This window comes from Bicyclus anynana, chromosome 5 (genome assembly GCF_947172395.1).
Source record: "Bicyclus anynana chromosome 5, ilBicAnyn1.1, whole genome shotgun sequence".
NCBI lineage: Eukaryota > Metazoa > Arthropoda > Insecta > Lepidoptera > Nymphalidae > Bicyclus > Bicyclus anynana.
The window spans coordinates 16808777-16834422 of record NC_069087.1 but is presented as its reverse complement, the minus strand read 5'-3'; the positions used below and the strand labels follow the sequence as shown (position 1 = coordinate 16834422).

Below are 25646 nucleotides of genomic sequence, written 5' to 3'. Positions count from 1 at the left end.
CTTTGGAGATAATGGTTATAATAAAAGTCGAAAACTTAAAATTAAAGTTAGAAAAAGGGAGTTACGTTACATTAATTATTTTGAGGCTGTAAGTTCATCAGGTGGACTGACGACATCAAGCGAGTCGCATGGATTCGCTGGATGCAGGTGGCTCAATATCGTGATGTTAGGAAGTCCCTACAAAAGGCCCATGTACTGCAGTGGAAGTCCATCGGCTGATATGATGATGATGATACACTAGATATATACAATGTCGAGTTGTGTGTTCAGGAACTGTAAAAAAAGGTATTAGACACAAAATTGTGCATGTGTTCGCTTGTACAGTAACTAAATTCGGATCACTATGAGGTGATTTTGTAGGCACGTAACATATCTATGGTATAAGATATCGTTGTTAAAGACACAGTGTTGTGACACAGTCTTGATTGTTAGTTTTGCCACTGGGTTACAGCTTCTCATCGAAGTGGCAATAACTGTACAATTAACATGCACTACGACATATTTCGAGAAGAGAAGATGACAAATGTCAAATGAAAATTCGTTGCGTTGCGACAGTAGAAAGAGCAATATTAGTCGACAAATGTCTTTCCTCCTCACGAGAATCGTCTCTGACGCAGGACATAAAATACTTATCTATAGGTACCTATTTAACGAAAACTATGATATTTTAAAAAAAATCTACAAGTCCTTTCAAATTCGTCCAATTCGACAAGGTCGCACCTACAATGTGACAGAATAGCGGTCTTATTATTATTTCATACTGCCAGACGGTAGGTCAACGACCCCGGTAATTTATGGAGAGCAAAGATCCTTAGATAATTTCAAGCAAATGGGCAGGTCCCTACGTATATCAGTAAGATTCAAATCTACTGTAATTTTAGGTTAAGAGCTACTGAGGGTAATTTTAAATAAATATGGTAATATAGTATCTACCTAGGTATACGCCAAAGTTATGGTCCTCCCTGAGCAAGAGGCTAAGGAAGGCTGCATGTAGGTGTACATTATTATGCTAGCCACAAACGGTCAATTATTCTCACATTTCTGTAGCACCCACGACTATAATTGATCGTTTGTTGGTCAATGCGTACATGACTTGTATAGTATGCCGCATGGGTACGTTTGCTTTTCAGAAACGTGAGAATAATTGACCGTCAATGGCGACCTGTAGAGTGTAGAGCGAACATGCGCGGCTATTCTCAACAATGTTTTGTATAACTCGCAAGTGCGAGTTTCGAATTCACCTCTTTCTCTCTCTGTCTAACACAATACTATAAAATGAGAAAAATAGAGGTGAATTCAAAACTTGCACTTGCGAGTTATACAAAACATTGTTAGAGAATAGCCTAGCAGAAGTTTGGTGCATAGGCAGGTCCCGATCCAGCAATTAAAATCCGCTCCGGGCAAAGATAAATTTAGCCGCCCTTTTTATACACCCAAAATACTGTTTTTAGGGTTCCGAGCGTACGAGCGTGTATGTACAAAAACGGAACCCTTGTAAGATCTCTCGAGTGTCTGTCTGACACAGTCAATACTCTCCGAATCTACGAATCTTGGACCAATTAAGTTGAAATTTAGTAGATACACTATACATACTAATTCCTGTGACCCAAACGCAGAGGTAAAATAAGTCTGCTGGGAAATAAGTAAATTTTGCCACACTTCATTTTTGCCGCTCTAGGCAAATGTCCTGATTGTAAGGATTTAATGTGGTATTTATGAAAAACAATTTAAAATCTATGGACATCCGCTTAAAGCGCAACTTAAGTGCAGTTCCGTAAAGCGCAGCAAGATCGTAAGAATAATTGATGGTCAGTGGCTGACATCGGATGAAAGTGGCTTAGCAAAATAGGCGCAGGGGATGAACATTTGTATGTAGAGTCCTAGAAGTTAAGGTCATCATCATAACTATCAACCCATATTCCGCTCACTGCTGAGCTCGAGTCTCCTGTCAGAATGAGAGGGATTAGGCTAATAGTCCTCCACGCTGGCCTAATGCGGATTGGCAGACTTTATACACGCAGAAAATTAAGAAAATTCTCTGGTATGCAGGTTTCCTCACGATGTTTTTCCTATACCATTTGAGATACGTGATATTTAAGTTCTTAAATGCACACAACTAAAAACTTGGAGGTGCATGCCCCGGACCACTATCACGGCTCTCGGAAGTTAAGGTGTTTAATGTGAAATTTATGAAAAACAATTTAAAAACCTTGGCCATCTGCTTAAGCGCAGCTTAAGTCCTTTATGTTCTGTAATGGCCTTAAAATAAAGATACAAGTAAAGAGCAACTCTTCGACACGTATATTTTCACGAAGTTACTGTCTTGGTTGAAAGTTGCTAACCACCACGATCGTACCGCAAGTAGACCACGAAGGATGTGCGTCTTAATGTTTGAGGTTTAAAAAAAAAATGTGCTAATTCATCGTTTCTGGGTTAATGGACTCTCGTTTATATCGACGTCTCGAAAACAATTAGCGTGCGACAAACACGTCGCCCATAGAGCACCGAAACTTAAAGCTGTACAGTTACACGCATTGTGATGGACAAAGTTAATTTATAAAGTCGATGTCCTGGCGTTTTGTGCCAGTCTCGGGTGTATCGCAGTGCCGCACAAAAGGCCGCAACTGTCGCTCCAAAATATATTTAGGAAATAAATCCCGAATATTTTCGAATCGTCCGCCATTGTTATTCGCGCCGCGTGCCGCCCTAGGCCGTCTGCACACCACTGACACATTTTGTGCGGCTTCGCGCGCCTTTTGAATTTAGAACAGTTTTGGTTTTTCTTTCGATACCGTGCTCTCTATATTGAATAGTGTTGGACTCTTGGAATTTTAGTGTTTTATTTCACGTGATTTTTGGATTTTTTTGAGGTAAGTAAAATTAAATAATTATTTATTATGAATTTATTTGGTAGACGTAAGTTGCATGTAACAAAAATAAATAAATGGACGCCTTAAATAAAATTATATAATAAAATATTTATTTAAATTTTTACAAAAAAGTAATGAAATAACAAACAAAATAATTCGAAAACATGTTGCTTGAATATGCTTCAACTATTTATTATTTTTATCTGGTATCGATAAAAATACAAAAGGTGTAATGTAACAGTTTTTTGTAAAAATATAAAAAAATATTTTTTTATTACATACCTTTATTTTATTTCGAATGTTATTATTATTTACTAGGTAGAATGAAAAAAATACCATGTTTGTTGTTACCTTTTTATACGAATAATCGGATTTATTGTTGATATAAGCTTTTCTGGAATAATATTTAGGTACAGACAAAAATAAGTCCGCTAAATAAACAATATTTCTACAAAATTGTGTAGGTTATTACCTAGTAGAGTATTACGAATATTATTAAGTATAAACATTATAAACATAAATATAATTCGAATAACACAGCAATCAGCATGAGGAATACTCACATTCTGCGGCCTTCACGAGGTAACCCCTCTACAATTTCTGATTTATCCATCAACACAATCAAAAATTATCCTTGAAACTGTAACAGAAATTAGCAGGCATAGTAATTGTAGGTAGGTACTTCCCCTAAATCTACTAGGCTACTACAATATAAAGTCCTTATTCATATAGCCTTAAGTAGGTAGGTACCTCTACCTACCTACTCCAGAAAATTCTATGTACCGAATAAAACCAAATAGCAATATCACATAAAAATATTTGTCGCTTGCTGCTTCTCGTAGTATAAAAAACACCGAGTACGAGTATTATAGATTTTTCTAGACACATTCTAAAATGATACCTGTTTTCTTAATTTTTCTCAAATTTCTTTATTCGTTTTCTAGGCGATAATTCTATTAAGCTCAACCTATTTGCATATATAAGATGTATAAATTAAACATAAATTATCACAAGGTCGTATAACAACCTCATGTTTCGACTATATATATTAAATAAAAAAAAAGATAAAAATATGACACATGAAAAAAATACATTAGTGTTGCTGTTTAGAGGACGCACCAACTTTTCTATTAACACAAAGATTTAATAGCACTAGGAGCTTAATACTTTATTCCACAAAAAATAATTAAAAAATGAGAATTTTTTACTATCAACTGCAATAGAGTGAAAAACTGATACGAGTTGAGTGAAAAACTCTGGCAATAGGTATCTTTTTTTTTTTTAAAAAGCCATTTATCAGATTTTAATTGAATTCCTGTAAAATGAATCTGAAACCGCTATAAAAAAAACTTTGAACCTTTGGCTGGTTAAGGTAAAACATCGACAAAAATACTGTTACTTTATAATTTTTTTCGTTTCATTTAAAGGTGAAAAAAGTGAAACTTTAAATTTTTAGTTTAGAGCAGAAAAGTAATATATTTACTAACTACCTACTTGCCTAGTAGCTTTTAAACACAGTTTTTGATTAATGAGTATCTACGAGCTTGTTCGGATGAGAGCTTTTCCCCATGAACCTTCGGGCATTGGCACCCACACTCTTTTATACCGATAAATGGGTAGTCAGTCAAATCACATAACATGAAAATCATAAGTATGTCTCAGGTGGAAGGACGCAAAGCTGTGGATCGAAATTAGATAAGAGATTTTCTTGGCGGGCTAAGACTAAGAGCGAGTGTGCCTTGATATCGTATTGTGTTATAGGCAGAGGCGTGCACTTCAAAGATATATAGGTAAACGCTTTGCCTACCCTGAGGAACCTGTGTTGGAGAAAGAATTTTTCGTTTTGTACGTATAGTTCATACCCTTTTTAAAACCTTGTGCACGTCGCTGGCTATTGGCGATGTTTTTCACTTAGCATCAAAATTATTACCCAATTGTAAAAGTAATTGAACTGATAAAGCAAATTTAGATTTCTTTGAAAATTAGCCTCATGAGTTCTCCTTAATTGTCCTAATTTATGGCCAATTTACAGCTCTGTATCATTCGTATAATTTGGGCCCGATTTTTTTTTGAGACTGGGTTTCATCTTTACAAAATTAACAATTATTATACAAAAATAAAGTAACAATAGATATAGGTAACAAATCTTTTTGATTTCTAGTCTATACGTGAAACAATATTTTCTACTTACAACTTTACAAAAACAATACTTTATGCGGTTTCCACCTGTTCCATACAAAATGGCATAACTTCCACGCCTGGTCTGGCCTCGAGACTCGTTTAAATTGTCTATAAAATCTCATATCACATTCGTATTAAAAAAAAGCAGGGCGACTAGGTATTTGGCTACTATTTATATCGGAGCTAATGAACCAAAGAAAAACGCGGGGTTTTAACAAACCCAAAACCGGTAACGCGATAGCGACTGACATTTCCAATTAAAAAAAAAGATGATTTGCCATGTGATCTTTCTCGCAACGATCGCGCGTGGTAGTCGCATTTTTACGCTTATAATGTTAATCGAATGCCACTTTTATCATATCACGACTCGGAGTGCACAAAATGGACTCTGAATTAACTTTCAAGTTATCATATTTACCAACAAGATATCCTTTCAAATATATAAAAATGGCGACACATAGTTTGTCTGCGATTAAGTTTTAATGAACAGATTTTAACGAAATTTTGGACATTTTGCAGTTTGGTTTAAATTGGGAGATAGAATATCTGTTAGGTGTCCACCGGGTTAGCTTGTGTAGGTAAATATTATACTATAGGTATACATTATCTTGTTATATTATAGAAAGTCATTCATTGCACCTATGTAGCATTGCTTACATAGATGCAATGACTTTCTTTGTAAGATCAAGCGTTATTGATATATTTCAAGTGTAGGTATTTAAAACATTTTTATCCGACATCTTAGCATAGTTTCAATTTGCTCATACATAGTAATTATTTATGAATGATGACGATGAGATACTTATCACTTTCAGTCATTTTTCAGTACGACTTTCGCTTTCATAGACACACACATCAATGCACATGTAGGTAGGTACATTAGATATATGAATGGTTTGAAGTGCCAGTTAAAATATTTACATATGCATTTACATTATTATGAATTAATATGATAAATTAGGTTTTATTGGATCAATATAAAATTAATATGTTGCATAAAATAAGATTTTATGCAGATACCTATTGTGCGGATATAATGTAATCCATTAGCAGTTAGTAAAGCTATTAATTAACATTTACAATACATCTATAAAGTAATAATTCACTAAAAGATAAATTCGCGCAATCTATACTAATGATAGAAAACTGAAGAGTTTGTTTGATTGAACGCGCTAATCTCAGGAACTACTGCTCCGATTTGAAAAATTCTTTCAGTGTTAGACAGCCCATTTTTCGAGGAAGGCTATATTATTATTCCAAACCGCGCGGAATCAGCTAGTTAAAAAATATGTGAAGTTGTGGACCTCTCTTTACCTTGTAAACTGTTCATTCGTAACTTTCCAGAGCCGCGTTGCCTATTTCTCTAAGCCGACGTCCGAGTCTCAGAGGAGACGCCCTTAGAGTGTCGTTCTGCTTTCATCTTCTGCTTCTGCCTTCGGGCCCCATCAGGCGATGCTTCTGCGCTCGCCGCCCCCGGTGACGTGGCTGAGGTCCCATTAAGGAGCCTACGGCACTTACTCCATCAGAAAAAAAAATTGCCTATTTCCTATTTAAAATGGCTTAATATAGGGCTAGCCCATCATGCTGCTCCATTACGGTTTGGCGATTTATCTATATGGGACATAATACCGTGATAGCCCAGTGGATACGACCTCTGCCTCCGATTTCGAAGGGTGTGGGTTCGAATCCAGTCCAGGGCATGCACCTCAGTTGTGTGCATTTTAAAAAATTGTATCACGTGTCTCAAACGGTGGAGAAAAACATCGTGAGGAAACCTGCATACCTGAGAATTTTCTTAATTCTCTGCGTGTGAGTCTGCCAATCCATATTGGGCCAGCGTGGTGAACTATTGGCCTAACCCCTCTCATTCTGAGAGGAGACTCAAGCTCAACAGTGAGCCGGATATGGGTTGATAACGACGATATAAGATATAGATACACGCATAGTTAATGTTAGTTAAGCAATAAATCTCAATCCGTCAACGCAACAAGATTTATTTGCGCATTTAAAGACAATGGGTTACTTTCAGTTTCACAGTTGTCAGGCGGTTCTCTTAAGCACTTGTTACTTTTACACCTCAGTGCCAGATGGCCGTCTGAATTTGGCGATGCGTATTTTTTTCATAATTATATATTTATAAGGCATACATGAAACACGGCGGCGTTGTTTCGACGCCTCGAGGTACTCGAAGACACACTAAATACTTTTTGTTTCAAAACATTTTGTCCGTGTCACAGATAAATATGCCCGTGTCTTAATCTAGCACAAGCAGACGCTCCGCAGTTTCCTGGCGTAGTTCCCGTTCCTGTGGTGATAAAATATGACTATGATTACTAAAAATTACTCAATATTAACGTGGCATTCTATAGGTAAAAGAATTTTCAAAATGGTTTGGTAGATCCAGCGATTACCCCTACAATCTAGACGTAGGCATATATGTAGACTACTAAACCACAGTAAATAAATAAACTAAACCATGAATAACGCATTGCTGGAGCTTCTTGATAGATATATCCAATTCCTAGGACAAATAGATTTTCTTAAAGTTTGTATTTTCGCTTCTTTTAGCGCTATTCTGTAAGAAAGCTTTTTAATTCAACAGTTTCAAGCACTTCTAGCAATAATATAAAAAAAATATTCTTGAGAATTTCAATCTTCATATGGGATTTTATTAGACTTTTGGGGCTAAGATTTACGCAGATATGTGATGCGACATATCTCTCGTGTAGTCATGCGCTAGCAAAATATAATAAACAGACTCAATAATTCATTATGTTAATAATTAACACGCTCACGTCGCTACATAAACGGTGCAAACAGAATTTTATTAACTGCAAATTATGTCTCCCATATTTGTATTTTGGGACCATGGATTATTTTTTTAGTACCTATTTACTTGTTGAAACAAGTGCTGCTTTCTTATATGTAACAGTAAAATGACATTTTGAAAGGTTCATTTGTGTTTATTGGTCTACGATGTATGTTGTTCTTATGTCATCAAATCTATGTCGATTTCGATGGATTTTTTTGCTATCAAGTGGTGTAGACTGTACATGTTATTAATTTCACTTTTTTTTTCACACCAAAAACAGACAAACTTACACAAATGCTTTTTAATCTATACTAATATTATAAAGCTGAAGAGTTTGTTTGTTTGTTTGATTGAACGCGCTAATCTCAGGAACTACTGGTCCGATTTAAAAAATTCTTTCAGTGTTAGATAGCCCATTTATCGACGAAGGCTATAAGCTATATATTATCCCCATATTCTTACGGGAATAGGAACCACGCGGGTGAAACCGCGCGGCGTCAGATAGTTTATAATATTATTAGTAAAAATAGCGAAAAATATTTACTGAAATGGACCTATCGCTGTTTTCGCTACACATCGCGGGATCTATATTTTATAAGTTACTCTTCTGACTGATGAACTTATAACTTAGCTCTACATATCTACATAAAGCGACAAGGAAATCTCGAAAAAAAAATTGTCAAACAATTTATTTCCCAGCTTTTACAATCAGAACCAAAAGACGATTTCAGAATTGTTTTAAGTTTTACGATACAAAAACCTCATGTAGGAGGTAATATCTGTTTGTAAACAAAATATATTCGAAACATTCACATATACGTCCGCCGGTCCAGATATAGTATCAAAATAACTTACCAGTTGGAACCATTCTCTTTTTGCGTACAACTCTATCGAGACTTATTTATGTGGATATGATCTTTTAACACAATGCGGTCGGAGAGGAAGGACTCTTAGACCTGTCCTATAAACTACGTGAAATGCCGTGTCGCGAGCAACGTGTACCGGTGGGTACTGGGTGGGTTATACTTTAGTATTGAATATAAACAATATTGGATTAAAAGGAGAAAAAAAAACCCTTCTTTAAAATAGCTGGACATGTCCGATTAGCACGGACTATTTCAAGAATCCGGATCTTCAATTGTCAGGTGTTTTTACGTAGGTACCTATTATTTAAATGTTTTTTTTTACATTTCTTACCAGGTATGAGAAATCATTCCCCAATCGCCAGATCGGATGAAAGCGTCAGCTTTAGCTTTTAATATGTTCTGTAGTTTGGCCTATGTTACTTTCGGAGGTAGCAAGTTTCAGAAATGAAATAGCTGTCGAAATAAATCTGTTTGTATTCGTACCTAAATCGAGCAGTAATCGGATACTTACCGAATTAATTACAGACAGAACATAATTCAGGCGTCGGACCCCAAGATTATTGTTTTGTTTTAATTTTGAAGAGGCATTGGGACGGTTTTTATAACGTTAATCAGTAGAATATAAAATGAAATGCTTCTAAAAATACTCAGTATCATAACGGAGTAAAACATTGTAGACCATATTCTTAAAGTGCTCTGCTATATCTAGGCAATGGTTACGTCAGACCAGGGGCGTAGCTACCGTTGTATCAGATGTATCTGTATGTATGACACGTGTGGATGCAAAATTAGTAAAATGCAAGTAATCCACATTTCCCCCCCCCCCCCCCCCCCCCCTAGATAGCCCAAAAATTGGAAACATACGTTAAGTCACTGTCATATATATTTTAGGCGTGCTTTTTTGTTACTTTTACGAGAAATCTTTACCATTTCAATTATTTTTGATACAGCCTCCAAGGCACTGCGTCAGAGCCAAATAAGAGCTTTTTTGTTACTTTTACGAGAAATCTTTACCAATGTAATGTTACGATACTATTATTACTACTAGTTCGTAGGCCTAGCCTTTCTACTTAGTTTGCGGCGTTTAACTACCATCCTGACTGATATTCAGTCAGGATGGTAGTTAAACGCCGTAGTTAAACGATGGTAGGTAATTAAATAAGATGATTGGCTGAGACAGTTAATACTACTTAAAATCAGATGGATTTATCAGCTATCACTTAGGTATGTCTGTCATATAGTTCTTATAGTATAAAAAAACAAGTACCTATTATAGAAACTAGTACTTACCTAGTAACTAGTGACTAGTAGTATAAAAATAATTACCTACCTTCTTTTGCACAGTTTTTTGCATTTACATTTAAATTGATCTGGAATTCTGTGCTACATTTTAACGTCTGGGCAATTATAAAGCCTTTGACAGCATTACGACTGTGCGCGGTCAACGTCTTCAGGTATCATGACATTTAAGGCTCCTGTGGTCATAGCTCGTCTATTTAATGCCATCAGTAGCATATATCGCATTTTTAAGGGTGTCACTACATCGGTCTTTAGATTGTCGGTGTCTTCTTATTCGAAAAGTGTCCCTGTTTACAGTTTCATTATGAACGGCGACAGTTTCATTATTGTTATCATAACTTGGTCATTTACTCACCAACTTTGAAAATTATTTTTTGTTTGAAAGAGTGGGTATACTTTCAAATTGGTCCCATTTCATTTTTATGAAAGTCGGTTTGGTAATTTTAAAAAACTTTACCTATTTGCTTTTATGTGAAATAGAATCAACAAAATTAACTACGCGATTCATCGATTTAAATTATTTTGGTTGAAAGGTCGAACGATTGATAATGAAACGATGGGTGTGGTTTCACCATAATAGATAACGTTTCAGCTCAGCTTACGTAGGTGACTGGTATTTTCAATAACACTGTCTAGACTCTAGACACTAGCGGTATACTGCCGGTTGTGTTTTGTTTTTCGTGTGCCGTAAACCGAATGTTTACCTTTTTTAACGTATAGTTACTTGTACAAATGTTTTCTGTGGTATAGTATTATTTCCTATTGTTGATTTTTATTTTTCAATGTAAGTATTTCTGTTCACTAGAACGCAAGTCATAACTAAAACCCTATAAATATCATTTACCTGTAAATTATATTTAGAGGGTTTTAGGCATGACTTATGAATGAAGCTCTTTCCAGCTTAATTTCTTACCACCTCTACTATACTACAGCCTTTCTTGATGAGTACTGTTTACCGACAAATGAATTAGAAATGAAGATAGAAAACGCAAGTCATTTCATGAAGTATGTTTTGTTTATAAAATGTTATATAAAAATATATTAACCATATCTAATTGTTCTAAGCTTATTAATCAAATTTATTTTCATTCATTTAAAAATAAGTTAATTATAATTACCTTATTTTTTTTACATTACATTCATTTTTAATTTGTTTGCTGATAAACAGTACTCATTAGGAAAGGCTGTAGTATATATGTAGACTGTTGTACACTTTTACACCGCATGTCGGGCACCAAATCACTATGTTTGGACTTTTTCTAATTATTTAATTTATGAATTATATATTGGTGGTGTATGTTTCAATTTAATGCACCTTTATGCAGGCTACAGACCTTCAGTTTACAAGGAAAGTTTTTATTAAAAGGGAAAATTCTATGGCATGAGGTAGGTACGGTTGAGATGGGTTGTAGCTACAAGAAGATGTGGCTGTCAGTGGGAAGGAAAACCGTCCCTGCATTGTCACTGTGACATCTTTCGTTTCTATGGCAACTTCGTTGTTAGTGACAAATTAATTTTGCCATCCATAGAGGTCAAATTTTAATAATAATTGACGTGAGAACAGACGAAAAGTTCGTCGACGAGTGTAAAATAGCGGAATTGCACTCCTGTCTTGTGATTTGTGACATTTAAAACCATACCAAATAATCGGCGTCTATAGTCGTTATAATTAATTGCGCTTTGTTTATTCATGAGGCTGTAAATTAATACACAAATAAGCAATCTGTATTTGCATTGTAAAGCCTTCTGGTCTTAAATTATTTCGGACTACTTACATTTTATTACAGGAAGATTGAGTAAAGTTTAATTGGAGAATAATAAAGATTTATGTGATTCGGGTGAGACAGTGCGAGGGTGTCATTACACCGATTCGGGGTAAAATATTTGGGATATTTAATTATTTATTACCCAAACACGCTATATTTCGTGTATATATATGATAGAAAGGAACTGGTTTTGGTTTCCTATAAAACAAATTTGTCATCGTAGAAGTGCAGTAAATTTTGGGAGCTATTATTATTATTTTGCAGTCAATTATGTTATTTAATTTATTATTGGAATATAATTTATACGTGGAATTGCCACCTCAGCAAACTAAAACGATCTCAGAATTTGGTTATGTTATAGATTATGTCAGGAGGTACATTCTGTTAAAATCCATATTATATACATAGTTATGATATATAACGTAGGTATATTTTTTTATTTTAAATAATCTACTATTAATCTACAGAGATTACTACTATTTTTTAGTTAAAAATATTCTTGCTTCTTAAATACAATATTGAACATTTTAGAGAAATTTTGCCTATAGTTTTTGGTCAGTCCCTTTTAACTTCCTCTTGACTTTACCCCTTTTTTATTATCAGCGTTTTATATTGCATTCATTAACATAAGCTTATTAAAATCGTTTATATATCATATAAAGTGTAAATACGCGTAGCGAAAAAATCGAACGTTCAGCAGCGAAAGTGTGTGAAGGCACCCTTGTGTCGAAGTATTGTTTTTGATTGGCAACTGCTTGTAAAATCTTTCAACGTTTTTTGCTCCATAACATTTGAGAGAGGAGCGAACAGATTGATCACATAATAATTAGAATACCAACGCGGAAGTACTGAGGTATGCGAGTACTTAAATAGACTCGACAAGTACATAGATGAAGTATATTTTAGAGCTGTTTATGAAGTTTATAGTCCGGGATCCGTAGAACATTTTTTTACAACTACTCAGTTGTAATAAATAGTAATCACTATCAAGTTAATTTATCGTGAGTAGCTTCATCTCGATGAGACGAGACGACCAACTTTTATATTTACGAAAATTCTTGATTCTGATAGTTAACTGAGTTACCAGGAAATAAAAATTTTTGGGTGTCGGAACAAGATAATGTACCACGCAATTTTCGCAAATAAAAAAGTTGATCGTCCCATCGAGATGAAGCTACTCACGAAAAATTAACTTGATTGTAATCAGTTGTACAAAATGTTCTACAGATCCCTGACTACCTAGTATTTATAATGGTAGGTACTTTTTTTATGCGCGTAGTGTCTATATCCCTCTTTATAATTAAATGTATTTCTGTGTATAAGTTATACGTATATTAAGTTGAATTGAGGCTCGTGATCATTTCTGGAAACAACTTATAAGGCTGAAATTAAATACGAAATCTACCAAAAAGACGCACTGGGTTGGAAAATATAATTAAAAAACCATAACCAGCTATAAAAATAATTTTAGCGGATTTCCGGATTCGAACATACGCCCTCCGAATCAAAGGAAGAGGTTTTGTTTTCGTTACAGTTTCGTTAACATGGAAAACACAACAAGAGATGTGGACGGCTCGAACGCCACGAGCACACTGAAGCCGATAACAAACATGATAGTAAAACATCGTTCGGAACCCTCGTCACGTGAGTTCAACTCGCACTTGGCCGCTTTTGTTATTTAATTTGGAGCATGTTGTTATATCTGCGACAAATCTACATATAAATAGTTATGGAGTGATGATATCCGTTACCACGATTATTGTTTCTCAACCTTTTAATATTTCGTCCGTTTAATGAGTAGGTACGGAATCCGGAAATTAAAATACAATTATCATTTCATATGAGATGAAATTTGACAGAACAATATCATAAACTTATCACTCTTATGAGGACATTTTAAATAATCACCAATAACTTTGTTTAATTCAGCAAGTATGTCAAGTCCTTTTAATTTTCCGTTAAATTAATATACTTTTAAATTAGCTCTCGCTCTTAGCTCTCTTACAAGTGATGGTATTCCAGTGAACATTGGGTAGGCTAGTCTGTGCCAACCATTATTCTGAAACATAACTTGTTCAAAATTTTTATACTATCCTCATAGTCTTTTTACAAAATATCTCAAAGCTCTCAAATCGTTCTCAATTCGTCATATTACTTACTTATTTTTTGGGACAGGTTTATCCTTACAGGAAGAAGAAACTTTGAGCCCATAGTACCGAATATCTTGGACGAGAAAAATAGTACAGTATAATAATTCTCAGAACGGGAACACAAGAACTGTTTGTATAGCTTGGCAACTTCTTTCACACCACTCCAGATGGTCCTCGCGGGCCGGGGGGCGACCGATGCACCTCACTTCCCCGCACGATTTCACACCCTCGCAATCTTTCCCCCCGTCGCCCGCATATCATGGGAGTGTCATCAACTTAACCACTGGGTCCACGAGGCATACTTTCACTAGCGGCACGCAATAAAAGATGAAAGAAAAGTATCCTGCAATACCGATTACATTAACGTTACCAACCAGTCGATATGATCGGTAACACGGTAACACTGTAACGCGGTAACATCTTCTGTTACCAAATAAGGAGCGTTAAAGCCAACCACCTTTTATTGAATGTGTTGCTATAAGGAGTTATCGAATATCAAAGTGTTATTAATCATTTTCGTTCTTGAACGATTTTAATCTTTTAATCGAATTTATTGACTCTGCACTTGACTATACGTCGCGGGTTGTCGGCGTTTAAAATACGCGCTGTTAAACGCAAGTATGTTTACTTAATTGGGTTTTATTTATTTTTCACTAACGCCGTTTTCTTTTAATCGTGTGTTGGTAGTACAGCCCCTAAAATGACCACAACTGCCGTCTCACGGATGGCTGATCTTAAGAGCTAGAAGAAAGTGGCTACGACTCTAAGGATATCTTTGAGATTTAGAGAATTGTAGAAAAAGCAAACCATCAATATAGAACTAAAATTATAAATAAAATGGTATTTTTATCCAAGTAGTTTATGAAATACATAAATGAAATTTGGTCCAATCGTTGAGTGATTATTTTACTTACTTCCGACGTTTTTAACAGTGCGTGAAAACGTCGTCGTGTGCAGAAGGCTTTACTGCTACCGTGAAAGTAGTTCGTGTGTTCAGGATGCTATATTCAATGCATTAAAATAATTTGGGGTTTTGTATTTATGTATTCTCATGATCTATAGCGACTTTGACATTTGACAACTTGAGGTTATATCCACTTTAATATTGTTAATACGTAAATAAGTGTGTGTGTTTATTGTGGTACAGGGACTATCTTTAGTGCAGTTTGTATGGTTTTTAAAAGAAAGGTTCTGAATTCATTCATATACATACATGAAATATGACCCGGTGGTAGATATCTTTCGTGCGTGCGTAAGCGATTTGACGTTCCGTTATTACGCCCCATATCAGAAGTATTGGGTTGAATAAGTAAACTTGTACCTTTTCAAGTAAGCCCGCTTCCTACTTAAAACTGTATCGTTACTTAACATCAAGTGAGATCATAATCAACGGCTATGCTGTCGTTGAAAAATAAAGAAAACATATATTTGTATATTTTAGAGAAGAAGTTAAATGCGTGAATAATGAATATGTGTAATATAAACAAAAGATAAATCAAACAATTGTTTTGTTTTCGACCTTAATCTTTAAAATTGAATGGTAAGCTATGTTGAAAACCATTTTAACAAATTAATATATTCCCCGGGTAGTTGCAATTATATGTTTTACTTAATTTTAATCTTTATTTTCAAGTCGCCATTATCGTATTATCTTGTCAGGACCACTCGTAAATATGGAAAGGTGAAGATGTCGAATAGTATCAAATAAATTAAAGAGATACAATAGAATGATAGAGCGGCAACTGAGAACATTTCAATGTCAATTGTCCTTGTATTCAAAAGTAAGAAATATAATGAAGTGTGTAAGCAGCTATTCATATTAAAATCTGTTTTAAATTCTCATTTTCAATCAATTTTACACTGACTGTTCGGAATGAATTCAAGATTCTTTGAGTCTTGCCAAAAAGCAAAACAAATCTTGAGAGGTGTCAATGGACACTCGGATGGAACGAAGTTATCGCTATCGCTATCGATATCGCTATCGCTATACCTAAGAACGCTGTAGATATTTTTATCGCTATAGATATTGTTATCGCTATCGCTATTACCATCCCATTACATCTCATCCCATTCAAAAATAATCGTCGCGACACCACGCTGTTCAATGCGAAATAGAAAGACGAAACGATAATAACTAGTTTGCTTTCTATGAGAGAGAGAGAGACAGACAGAGAAACGCGAACGCCGCACGGCATACAACTATAGCAAAAAGTATCGTTACAACTTTTAATATTAATTTTTTCCCTCCAGCCCCCTTTCGCAACGCGCGATAAGGAACTTCGTTCCAAAAATCATAGCTAGAAGGTCAATTACAGTTGAATATATAGATATTAATATCAATTTTAATTATCATTCACACTTAATTTACTTTCATCCTTCAAACTGGCAAGGGTTTATTAGGGATACTAAATTAATTTATGATATATTCTACTACAAACTTTCGTGAATAATGCGCAATTTTCAAGAAATGTCCTACAAGTATGTCCTTTAAAGTTATACTTTATTTCCCTGATGGTAATAGTAATCACACAAACACCCAAGCTAAGAAATCTCGTATGTTTGTGTGCCCGAAAAATACTGGATACCGTTTGTCCTTTCTGTTACTTTAAAAAGTTCAGATATCTTTGACACAGTGTCACTCCGTTTCATTGGAAAACTTAATTGTCTCTCAAAAATCCGCACTGAGGCGCAATCATTGCATATTATCGTTAATTTAATTAAGAGTATATAGCTTTACACCAAATAAGTGAGCACTTTTCACAACCTATGGTGTGGAATCTTGAAGTCAAATATTTTAATGGGAACCATCTTAATAATTGTCGTTAAATTTTGTGATACTACGTGTAGGTAGCTTTAAGTGGCACGTTTTAATTACTGTAGAACAAAAATACACAATTTAAAATCTAAATTTAAATTATTACCTATACTTACCTATTAAAAATTACAAATAATAATTGATTAAAAAAGATAGTATGACGTAGGGACCATGGGTAGAATATTATGTATCAAAATGTCAATTTAAAAAGTTCGAATTTTGAAATTGCTTTAACTTTCGTGAACTCGTTTGCAATTTCTTAAATAGCTTAGAGGCTAATCCAGGACTGCCCTAGACGCCCTAAGGTGCTGGAATGGTAACAGTGTTTAAAGCCAGTGTTATTCGATCCCCCAATAGGTGGAGTGTGGATATAAAGCGAGTTGTAAGGATTATCTGGATGCAAGGGAGTCATGACCATGGTGTTTGGAAGTCCCTACAAAAGTCGCCTATGATGGTGGCGTTCCAAGATAGTTTGTAGAGTTCATTCGATATTGATAAATTAATAATTAAATAGCTTGATGTATTCTATTATGCTTACATAAAATTGTTTGCCACGCGGTTTCTATCACAGGAAAATGCGGAATGATTTATCATCAAAAATATTAAATATGGAGGCAAACTTAATAATGATTGAAAAATAAAGGTGTCATATAAAAAATATGGATTTATGGTGCGGCTGTGCACTGGCACAATAAATAACCCCTCGTTCATGTGTAATTTTTCAATGACATATTATTAATAGTATACAATTAGTTATTTCGGAAACTCGTTATTTCATATCTCCGCCTGGATTATGTAGGAATACGTTGTTGGAATATTACCAATTTTGTTAACGTAGTTATACGTGTTTATTGTAGTAATAGAGTAGGATACATTATAGGGAAAATAAATAAAGGATGTCTAGGGAAGGGATAGTCATGATTGGAATAATCGTAGTATGATATCTTAATATTTCTTGAATTGAGATAACTATGAATGTATATAACTATGTGTAAATCTGTACCTAGTGTTAAGAATTGTTAGGCCACTAATTCTAGTTGACGATACTTTGGGTGAATGTACATATTTAATATATCCGCTTATAATATAGTTAATATTAAGTATATATTAGATTACTTGATTAGTAAGTTTTTACCCTTACTTTACGTAATGTATCCCTATTACATTAAGAATAATAACTGTATGTGATTAAGAATTATCTCTATTTAGATAATTAGTTATAAGAGCAATAATTATTGTATATAATTGCATGCCGATGTAGATTATCTGATAGTGTACTAAAATATCTTTACTATACTAAAATACGATATTATAACCATGTATTTGTTTAACCATCATATTCTATATTGCTTAACTACTCTAATATTAACTGTCTCATTCTGTTGTATGTTTATTGTACTATTCTTACAATATTGTTATCTCGCTCTCATTGTATTACCATCTCCTTTATACATGTAACTCTGTCTCCTTTATATTGTAAACTATTACTGCAATAAAGATAAGGGAATGCGGACGCTTCAAAGCCTATATAATAAAGCAACCCATGTAATAATCACACACTTCACTCCCGAAGCTTGAAGCGATCACATCTCTACATAACAATAATTACGTGTTTTATTTCAACGCGTCACTCCCTGTGGTTTGGACTCTCCAAAATCCTCCACACCTAGTCTGTACTTTATTAGGTTAATCTGATATTAAATGATCAAAGTAATTAACTATGACAAGTATCTGTGTCAATTAAAACTAGGGTAATCGATTGTCTTATTAATTACAATAACACTCTCATAATTAGGTATGCACACTATTTTATTAGTAATACTTTGTACTTATATCATGACACATTGGACACATCACAGTCACAGGCCTGACTCACAGAAAGATTGATAGCTATAGCCATGCTTTTAGTGTTGTAATCACGTAAGGGCTAGTAAAGGCCGGAGAGTATTTTGAATAATAAGCTGCATATATACTATTCTATAACTCTACAAAAACCACATAAATGATAGGAGTGTTAAAAATAAGTCACCCTAAAGTGTTTTCTGTAGTAAACATTCGTGTATTCAACCCTTTAACTTGACACGCAACCGTTTCTAAGATTATGTAAACATTGTTCGGGAAAAAATTGCAAGCATCAGTGTGAGCTAATAAATCACTCAGTTTTTTTATAAAAACCACCATCCAAATCTTATTTTCGCTCATAGATTAGTTGCTTATTAATTTGTGGCGAACCTATATATACCTACAATACAAATTACACACGCGGTGCCCAAGAAGAGTGATGGGTAACTACCAGTACCTACTTGCGAGAGAAGCACTATATTTTCTTCATTCAAGACTTGACCAAGACCAATTGATTGACTATTCAAGACCGATTGAGGTTTTCTTAATTAGTCCAGGTCTGGCTGGTGGGAGGCTTCGGCCGTGGCTAGTTACCACCCTACCGGCAAAGACGTACCGCCAAGTGATTTAGCGTTCCGGTACGATGCCGTGTAGAAACCGAAAGGGGTGTGAATTTTCATCCACCTCCTAACAAAGCCCGCTTCCATCTTAGACTGCATCATCACTTACCATCAAGTGAGATTGTAGTCAAGGGCTATCTTGTAAAGAATAAAAATAAAAAAGACGAAGGCTTTTTTATTATTGTCTAGCAAGAAATGCGTTCGTATTCGTAAAACCTTCCTTGTGTAAGATAACTTCCTCGATAACAACAAGCCAAAACGTATCAGGTAATATTGATTGTACACTCAACCGTCCGACTGCGGTGTTACATGGACACTCGCCGCTTGTTTAACAATGCGTTACAACACGCTTATGTAAGAGCCATCCGTCTTCTTGAAGTGTTTCGACTTACAAGCGACTTTGTTTCGCTCGCGCCTTGCTTTATTGGCATTGTTATCAAACGTGTCTAGGGCTTTGCGGCCTTCCTTGTTTAGTGGATTTACTGTTTGGCATTGATCTATTAGATCATGGTCAGAGTACTGCAAGTACATAAGCTTTAAGCTTTAAGCATTAAGCTTTATATACATAAAGCTTAATAATATAAGAGAAAAGAAATGAGTATTCTAATAATAATAGTTATTTCTAATATATAAAATTCTCGTGTCGCGGTGTTCGACATTGAACTCCTCCGAAACGGCTCGACCGATTTTGATGAAATTTTTTGTGCATATTTAGTAGGTCTGAGAATCGGCCATAGGGGTAGGGTAGGGGTAGTGTAGGGGTAGGGTAGGGTTAGGGTAGGGGTAGGGTAGGGGTAGGGTAGGGTTAGGGTAGGGGTAGGGTAGGGGTAGGGTAGGGGTAGGGTAGGGGTAGGATAGGGGTAAGGTAGGGGTAGGGTAGGGGTAGGGTAGGGGTAGGGTAGGGGTAGGGTAGGGGTAGGGTATTGGTAGGGTAGGGGTAGGGTAGCGGTAGTTGAAAGTTTACATCGAGTTTCACGCGGACGAAGTCGCGGGCATCCGCTAGTTTTTATATAAAATTTTATTAGTGTTTTGTATTATACTTTGTATTTAATAAAATTGTTAAATTTTCTGAAAAAGGACAAATAATATAGAATAGGGTTTTAAATAATGATTTGGGTGTTGATGCAAATAAATAAATATCCAACTGTTTCTGAAATTATTATTGCAACTATTTTTAACAACTTTACGTTACTTTACTCATTACTCATATGAATTTTTATAAAGTTTTTATGTTTTATTCATAAAACAAAAGTCAAAAATCATGAAATCTTTGACTGTCAGTTCATGAATAAGCCTCAATAGTTCAACGGTAAAAGTGATCCCCGCACCGTTGGTCTATTGTCGTACCCACTCCGAGCACAGTCTTTTCCGACTAGTTAGAGGGGAATTTCCGAATAGTTGGTCATATAAAGTATAAAAAATAAAAAAAATATATGGCACATATTATTAAAAAAAAAGAAAAAAATTATAATCCCTAAAATGAGGTAGAACGCAAGAACTAGATGTGGTCGACGAAGCAAAACAAAACAAAAATAAGCTCGAGGCATCATTGGCCTACAATGACGTACAAAGTACGAGCAGCCACGGGCCATACAAGTAGGAAATGAAACAATATTTATTTTATAGACGCGTGTTCATTATCTTTGTTTATTAATATTGCAGTGGCGAGCTGGGAGCTAATAAACAATGTAGAGAAACTACCTACATTAAAAACTTTTTCATAATCAAAGTACATAATTCTACACCATAAGACAAACTACGATTATCATCATAATCATAGGTAGTGTCGTTACAAATGGTCAAACTTGACGTTTCAAAAGTGTTTGTGTATAATGTATAATATATTTTACTAAGCCTATTTGAAATAACATAATATTGAAAATTTTTAAAAACCCCCGAAGGTCTTGAAATTATTAACGCTCTCGATCAAGTCATCAATATTCTCTTTCAGTGCGCTTTTATTTGAGACATTCGATTTTCATCAAACATGTCTAGGAAATCTTGCACATACTCGTAAGTCAGCTTTAGTACAAAAAAAACTAAATTGAAATCGCTTCATCCGTTTGGGAGCTATGATGCTACAGATAGATAGACAGACACACAAGAACGTTAACCTTATGTGATCCCTCTTTTTGCGTCGGGGGTTAATAAACGAATTTTGATTTGATATTATTTAATAGTTTGACAGTCAGAAGAAGAAAACGTTTCTACCCCTTTGTAACTTTCTTTTTACCGACCTCGCACCGGAAAGCACAGTTTTGGTCGACCCCCCACTAGAAGACGTATCCACGACACCAACCGGGTTGTAGAGAGTTTGGTAGTTTGCGACTCGAAACCCTGGTGTTTGGAAGTCCCTACAAGAGGCCTATATCCAGTGGACGTCTTTCGGCTGATAATGATGCAACTTTCTCAAGTAGACTTGTCACTACTCTTAAACCAGTATCATTCACGATCGCGATCACGATCCTCTAATTCGTGTATTGAATGTGTTTGAGTGACAATCGCAAGGAAATGTCAATGGATACCACTTAGAACTGGTCCGCGGCCGTGACATTCGCTCGCCATCGGTTCCGCGAGCTAATTCCAGTCGAGCGTACCTATATCGATATGTGTGGGCTACACTTACCGCCTAAATTGCTGTCTACTTCCAACAGCAAAAGGAAAATGATACTACTATTACATTTTTTTTGGGACGACTGTCTTTAGACGGTAACTCCTTAATCTGGAAGGGGAATTCAAACTGTATCATCTCTGATAGCTTGCGTAACAGAATGTTCTATCACTTCGTGTCTGTGTTCGACATATGAATACGCCACAAAGGTTTGAAAAAATACTCTTAACACACAACACATATTACATCGGAACATCCTCGGGGGAAGTTACGCAATGTCGGGTTGCAAACTTCAAAATCAATACTAATATTATAAAGCCGAAGAGTTTGTTTGTTTGATTGAACGCGCTAATCTCAGGAACTACTGCTCATTTATCGAGGAAGGCTAAAAGCTATATATTATCTCCGTATCCTTACGGGAACGGGTACCACGCGGGTGAAACCGCGCGGCGTCAGCTAGTAGCAAAATAAAAGATTAAATCATTGAAAGTGCATACGTATTAAGCAAAGTAAAATGAAAGGAGTAATAATTATTAATTGCTATTTGTACAGTCCTCGAAAAAAAAATATTCAAAGATTAATGTATTCACAGTTATTCAAATGCGAACGTTGAAAATGATTTATTACGTTGTTGGAGAAAAAATTTACAAAACGCACGTTACTTAAACCTCCCGCGGCCGCTGGGTGATATATCGGACATAATAAGCCACTTTTTTTGAAGTGATACTGTCAATATTAATAATGAAATCAAATCTGAAAAAGGTCACTTACGTTCACACGTTGTGGACTTAAAAGCTTATTTTTCTGTTAACGCATTAAGTGCTTGAAAGCATTGTGAAAAGTGTACGATATTGTATGTTGAGTACTTTATAGCGATGACTAAAGTTACCAACGTTGACAGTAATATGACAGTTGATTGATCTCTCTCCATAGGTTTGCGTATACGATTAGATACCTTTATCAAATATTTAATTTGTCGGTCAGTTAAAAAAGAGGATAATGAAAATTTAAAAAAAGAATGTGACGGCCTCCGTGGCGCAGTGGTATGCGCGGTGGATTTACAAGACGGAGGTCCTGGGTTCGATCCCCGGCAGATTGAGATTTCCTTGATTTGTCCAGGTCTGGCTGGTGGGAGGCTTCGGCCGTGGCTAGTTACCACCCTACCGGCAAAGACGTACCGCCAAGCGATTTAGCGTTCCGGTACGATGCCGTGTAGGAACCGAAAGGGGTGAAGATTTTCATCCTCCTCCTCACAAGTTAGCCCGCTTCCATCTTAGACTGCATCATCACTTACCATCAGGTGAGATTGTAGTCAAGGGCTTACTTGTAAAGAATAAAAAAAAATGTGAAGTGTCTCTACATTAAATATTATTGAACTAATATTAAATGGAAATAAAATTAAAAGTTAAGCAATAATCTATATTTAATATTTTATTTGTTTCAAGAAAGTGTTATACGAAAAGACTAATTTCCACACTAATATGAATTACGAAAAATAGTATCATGTACATATAAATATAAAAAGCCACCTACCTTGATATAGTATCTTTGCAATGCAAATATTTAAAACTATGTCATATGAACTTTAATTATACAAAAGCATTAAGTAAACCGATATATTAAACCCAACGATAACATTAATAAAGCGCCACAAAAATTATGTTTATGTGTTTTTAAAATCGAGGGTATGCAGTAAAATAATTAACGTAATCAAAATTTTGGCAAAGTGTTGAGAGAGAACATAATTTAAGAACGTAAAACATGTATTACCGTGAAGGAGTGATGTAATTTGGTTTTAATGTAACGTAGTATAACTTAAGACTTTAACATTTTAGAAACGGAAGCCTGCTACGTCGACTGACTTTAATTCTGTTTATTTTGGGTAATTTTATCTCATTGAAATAAAGCATTTTTATGTAAATAATGCGTTTGAAATTATTTATAAAAAAACCGATACATGAATCGATACGAAAATGTTATTTGTACAGTTTTTATTTCTTTTCTGTCTGTCTCTCAGACAACTCTAAAGGGGAAAAATATGGCCAACCAAGGTCTACGCGGACTAAATCGCAGGTGTTAGCTAGTACTCGTAAATTATATTATTTACGATAACTCTGTATACGGCCTTCCTCGTATGTGCCAAGAGCATAGGTGTGAGAAACGTATTTTGAATTATGTGCACATCTGCCCTAACCCTACCCTTCCCCTACCCATCCCCTACTTTACCCCTACCCTACCCTAAACAATATATAGAAGATCAAAATATTTATAATATGCAGCCATTGACCTCTTATAATAAAAGGACGCTTAATTACGTAGAAATTTTCGCTTAACTCTGGTCAATTTTGCTTTGACAGTTTAAGAATTATTGGAAAAGAAAATTATACCAAAAGGCCCTTAAATATGGTCCAATATTCAATAAAATCCTAAATTCAGAGCAAATTCAACCTTAAGTGTTGAGTTTAAGGTTGAATATGCAAATGCGACTACTGAAATTGAGTGCCAAGAAGTTGTGTTTGGCACTCATTGAGTGGGGTTATCGACGTACAGCCAGTAATCATACCAACACATTGACTCCATTACAATTGCGTACGAACTTTTCAATCATTTAATCGGTTCAAATTAGTTGCCGGGGTCTATACCTACTTTTAACAATCATTAATCAAGTAGTTTTGTTTTCCGGTTCCAACACTTGAAACATCTATTCAAGACATTGATAGATATTCGTATAATTGGATTAATATACTGCACTAATGCATGTTGTAAAATCATAAATGTTTTACAGCCAAGTCATAAAATTTAATTGTTGTGTAACCTATAGTTATGATATATGAGCGTCTTGACTTGATATATCTATTCCTAATTGCCAATACAAGTAAACACATTTATTACCTTTATATTAAATTAAGAAACCAACGTGGTTTTTATAATGTGCATTTTATAAATGCAATCAATAGTTTTGGCAAATAAAAATTAATATTCCGCATAAGCTTTGAAATGTATAATATTAATACTTAGTGTTATAATATATAAATAATATTTGAGAATTATTATAGTCTGTCTCTAAGCGCGTTGATGTCTTTTATATGAAACGAATTTGCAGGTCGTGTAAATGACTTGGATTGTACATCTGTTATTTTTAAATGACATTCAAATAGTAGGAAGTTTTTTGTTCAGTTGTATGTATGTGCAGGTATTTTTGTTATCACCATTTTACAAAATTATTTAAAACCATACAAACAGGTAATCAGTAGGTATATAAATGTGTATTTAGTTTAAATATCACCGTTCAGTACTCTACAAAGGTGTTTCTTAGTTTATATAAAACCTTGCAAATCAAAAATAAATAGAATTCCACGCGGACGAAATCGCGGGCTTCAATTAGGTCATATATAAAAATTTGTAGTAATTAATCTCTATCAGTGATGTCACCCAAAATAAAAGTTAAAATAAATTCCAACGCCCGAAACTGTTTGCGGCGCAGTGATTAATTTAGGGTTTTAAACTTTACGACTTCCAAATTTAAAACTAAAAAGCTGTTTTCGGTGTAAATATTGACACCGCGGTACAAAAAAGCTCTCAGACCCGCCCGTAAATAAAGGAAAACCGCTTACGTACAAAGTGACTTCTCCTTTTCTCGATGCAAAAGGCACGCGACGAACGAAACCGAAAATAATTTTTAAACAAGATGATGATATTTTCCCGCTAAATGAGAAGGATATGGTGCCTATTAAAGTGTTTCTTATTTGGTGATATCAGATTGATACTTAATACTTACTTACTTACATACTTACATACCGTATACGTATGGTAT

The 25646-nt window shown here is 34.9% G+C and overlaps 1 protein-coding gene and 1 long non-coding RNA gene across 3 annotated transcripts in view; one reads left to right on the top strand and one right to left on the bottom strand.

Moving 5' to 3' along the window:
- Positions 1-2564: 2564 nt before the first annotated feature.
- The window catches only part of LOC112044006 (uncharacterized), an 80409-nt gene continuing 57327 nt past the window's right edge, over positions 2565-25646 (top strand). The window contains exon 1 of one of the 2 annotated variants that reach the window (XM_052881737.1): positions 2565-2870. The gene's annotated coding sequence lies outside the window, so the exon portion shown is untranslated. The remainder of the gene's footprint in view (positions 2871-25646) is intronic. The other variant, XM_024079725.2, reaches the window with a different exon arrangement.
- On the bottom strand, positions 7030-9499 carry LOC112044015 (uncharacterized). Its single transcript, XR_002886717.2, has 2 exons — positions 8719-9499; positions 7030-7356 (listed from the first exon to the last, which is right to left on the bottom strand). It is a non-coding gene; the product is annotated as an uncharacterized LOC112044015 (long non-coding RNA).